We start from the raw sequence: 4,424 nt of genomic DNA, 5'->3' as shown, positions 1-4,424 counted from the left end.
CCCTGAGAACATTAAAAAAAAGAACAATTTCTCAAAAGCAATTTTGCATGACCAAAGCACATATGTAGATGAACTAACTCTAAAGATTTCTGATCTGTATAGTGTAGATTGTACAATGGGTATTCATCATCCATTATCCCTTTTAAAGTAGATAATTAAGCCAAACTCCTGTTATTCATTACAGATCAATTTTTTGATCTTTTAGTCACTTTATTTGAATAATTCCATACATTCCATAATGTTAGACCAGTTCACAACTCCAACAGTCCATTAGTACACCCATCTTAGAAAGATACTTTTACCAAAATAATTTAGTCAAATGGTTATGTTTTTGCTGTTGTTATTGTTGGTCCTTCCTTTGATTTTCAAAGACCAGTGACATCATGGTTGATGTCTTGATTTGCTATGCATTGGATTTAATTGAGGCACAGTGGTACAAAGTAATTAGCCTCATTCTCTCTTCCTGAGTCATTGAAGCTCAGGGCAAGACAAAAGTCAAGATGACTGGCTATGGTCTAGGATGCAGTGGATGACCTTGGCATCTTCAATCTCTGACCAAACTTTAGGCACTCTACAGACCTGCTTTAGTCACCTTCATAGGCACTGGAATGAGTTATTCTCATCTGCTCATTCCACCAGTAGAAGTCTTCACATGCTTAGGGTAGACACCCCCTAAATCACTGATGGATTTGAGGTCTGTCAGTTACCCTCAGTCTGGGTAATCCCATTTGCCAAGAAGGTTTTACTAGGGTGTGGCAACTGGGCATGCTACAATTTCTTTTTTTCCCATTTTTCAAATACTTTATTAACTTCTGATTTACATCATTCATTTCTGCCAGATTTTAAGTTACAAATTTTCTCCCTGTTTTTCCCCTACCCACATCCCCAAAATATCAGTCCCACAGTATATCCCCTTCTCCAATCTGCTCTCTCCCATATTTTCTCACATGCCCCTTTAGACTTTTCCAGTAGGTCATGGTGGATCTCTATGGCCCAGTGCCTGTATATCTTATTTCCCAATTACATTTAAAATAGTATTAATAATAGTATATATATATATATATATATATATATATATGCATATATATGTATAAAATTTAAACATTTGATTTTAAAACTTTGAATTTCAGATTCATTCCCTTCCTCCCTTGACACCCACCCTTACTGGGAAGATAAGCAGTTCAGTATACATTGTACATGCGCAGCTAATGCAAAACAATAACATAGTAGATATATTGTAAAAGACTGACTATATTTCCCTCCCTCCTATGCCACCTCCCACTTGTTCAGTTCTCTACTTTGATCCCATCCCTTTTCAAAAGTGGATGCTTCCAACTTCCCTCCCCCCCAGCCTGTCCACCCTTCCATCATCCCCCTCTGATACCCTTCCCCCTACTCTCCCATAGGGTGAGATACCCTATTTAGTGTGTATTTTCTTCCTTTCCCAAGCCAAATTCAACGAGAATAAGGTTGATCCATTCCCTTTTGCCTCCCTATTCTTCCCCTCCATTGTAACCATTTTCCCTTGCCTCTTCTATATGAGATAGTTTACCCCATTCTGTCTCTCCCCATCTCCTCTCATTATATTCCTCTCTCTCACCTCTTAATTTCACCTTTTTTTTTTAAAGCAATTGGGATTAAGTAACTTGCTCACGGCCAGTTATTTCTAAATTCTAAGTATCTGCACCCGGATTTAATCCCCAGGTCATCCTGACACTGGAGCCGGTGCTCTTACTCACTGATCCCTAAGCAATTGGGGTTAAGTAACTTGCTCAAGGTTACACAGCCAGGTGTTTCTGGGTGGGTGCTAAGTGTCAGAGCCCGGATTCGATCCCCAGGTCATCCCGACACTGGAGACGGTGCTCTCACTCACTGTGCTACCTGGCTGCCCCTTAATTTCACCTTTTAAGTATAATCCCTTCCTGTGAAATTGTCCTGTGCCCTCTATCTATGTATAACTGTAAACATATATACACACATTCGCATATGTATTCATATGCCCGTATGCCGTAATATATATATCCCCTTCAACTATTTTCATACTGACAAAAGTTTCATCAGTTATAATTATTGTTTTTCCATGTAGGAATGTTAATAGTTCAACTTTGGTAAGTTCCTTATGATTTATTTTCCCTGTTTACCTTCTCAGTCTTCTCTTGCTTCTTGTATCTGAATGTCAAATTTTCTATTCAACTCTGGTTTTTTCATTAAGAATGCTTGAAAGTCCTCTATTCCACTCAATGACCATATTTTCCCCTGAAACATGATACTCAGTTTTGCTGGGTAGGTGATTCTAGCTTTTTTTTTTTTTTAGAATTTAATTTTTCAATCCTTTATCTTTATTTTCATGACCTAAAAGTCATGTTTCTTTACTACAAGGAAAATGAAAATATTTTTCACTAGAGGCAACTGTATGACTTACATAGAAATTAACTGTTTTCTGCTCCTAAGATGTTTAACACTCAGGTAAAATTCCCCAAACCTACAATGAATCATGTGTTTTTATGTTTTAGAAGATTACCAAATATTTCTAATTTACTTAAAACTAATCAGTAATCAGGAGCAAAATAATTTGCTGAAAAGCCAGGTTCTTGAATTTAAAGGTTAGAATTCATTCCAATCCAGTGTTTGATTAGCTGGTGTGCAATAGCTCTGCTTGGTGGCACAAAGAACAATTGTTGGTTTCCTTTGGTGAGAACATTCATAACCTGTTCTTTAGTGAACCAGTGAGCATCATCTATTTCATTCTTGTCAACTTTAATTTCTGTAGACATAGCAACAGCCAAGCAACCAATCATTAAGGAGGAGGGTATTGGCCAAGGCTGGCAAGAGATGTACTGAACACTGCCAACTTTGACTCCACTTTCCTCTTCTACTTCTCTTCGAACTGCATCTTCTATTGTTTCCCCAGGTTCGACGAATCCAGCAAGACATGTAAACATGCCAGGAGGGAATCTTTTCTGCCTGCCTAAAAGGCACTTGTTCCCATCAGGATTAAGAACTTGCATGATTACTACTGGACCAACTCTTGGGTAGGTTGTATTGTGAACTCCTTGAAGGCTGGGGCAGTCTTCTTTTAAACATACTCTTTTATAGCCTTCTTCTTCAATTTTAGTTGCACTTCCACATGTTGGACAAAACTTGTATCGGCTATGCCAGGCAAGAACAGATCTCGCTTCTTTTTCTTTCAACTGTAGGAGAGCAGGCATTGGAGGATGAAGGAAGTAACAGTCTTCATGTCTTTGTTTAAACTCTTCAGCAGAGATGGCATCTATACCAAGGGCAAACCAAGCAACCAACCCATCCTCTTCCTCCGTGTCTGGGTCTTCCCCAATCCTATTGTTAATTAATTCTTTTTTTAATTCCAAGTTCTACCCCAATAAAAACTAGGATAACATTATCAAGATTGGTTAAACAATCTTTTATATGTATGTAGTTCAAGCGACAAAGCCTCACTTCTGGCTGTTGGCCAGTCAATGTAACCAATGGACTTAAATCTGAGAAAAGGATATAGACTGTGTCTGGATGGCTTCGTTTAATTGATAGCCATGTCAAGTTTGTTCTTTTCTCACTCTTCCTGTCTAGAAGTGTCTTGCTAAAATAATTTTCATATTCCTCCATTTTATTGAGTAGGAAAAATGGTTTCTGTGCACCCATGGCGTTAGACAGTAAGGTAGCTACATGCTTATAGCCCCAGAACTTAGCAATATCCAGTGCAGTCTGGTTTGATCTATTGACAATGGACCTGTCACACCCCTTTTCCAGTAGAAACCGAAAAACATGTGGATGTCCATTTCTTGCAGCATACATTAGGGCAGTCCAACCATTTTCTGAAGTTTCGTTTATTCTTATAAAATGGATACTGATTGAGGAATACTGGCAACTTATTGATGTTTCCTTCAGCAGCCAACGAGTGAAACTGGGAAACCAGCTCTTGTCTGAGATTTCTTTTAAAAGTAGCCATTCTCTCCCTGACTCCGTGTGGAGCCAGGGCCGGAAGGAGAGTTCGCTATAGAGGAGGCACCGACCAGCAGCAACTGCAGGGGGAACCTACCCCACCCAGAGGCGGCCAGAACAGCTGTGGCAGACTACTCCCAAGGGCGGGGAGGAGTCCCTCTTTACTTTTCCTGGTCTCGGAGGAAGCCCTGGGCTACTTCCGATCTCTGGGCGGACCGTCTGTCAGTGATTCTAGCTTTTAATCCCAGCTCCTTTGACCTCTGGAATATCATATTCCAAGCCCTTCGATTCTTCAGCGTAGAAGCTGCCAGATGCTGTGTTATCCTGATTGTGTTTCCACAATATTCAAATTGTTTCTTCCTGGCTGCTTGTAATATCCTCTCCTTAGACTGGGAATTACGTAACCTGGGATAATATTCCTAGGAGTTTTCTTTTTGGAATCTTTTTCAGGAGGTGATTGGTGGATT

General features: G+C 39.6%; 1 pseudogene; it reads right to left on the bottom strand.

Annotated features, from left to right (window-relative positions):
• Positions 1-2,319: 2,319 nt before the first annotated feature.
• Positions 2,320-3,991, bottom strand: LOC138153909 (NAD-capped RNA hydrolase NUDT12 pseudogene; annotated as a pseudogene).
• Positions 3,992-4,424: the final 433 nt, after the last annotated feature.

This window comes from Petaurus breviceps, unplaced genomic scaffold, assembly GCF_028583685.1.
Source record: "Petaurus breviceps papuanus isolate PSGF00001 unplaced genomic scaffold, PetGlider_PUasm1.0 151, whole genome shotgun sequence".
In the NCBI taxonomy this organism is placed as follows: domain Eukaryota; kingdom Metazoa; phylum Chordata; class Mammalia; order Diprotodontia; family Petauridae; genus Petaurus; species Petaurus breviceps.
The sequence above is the reverse complement of the archived record's forward strand: the minus strand, read 5'-3'. Positions and strand labels throughout refer to the sequence as shown.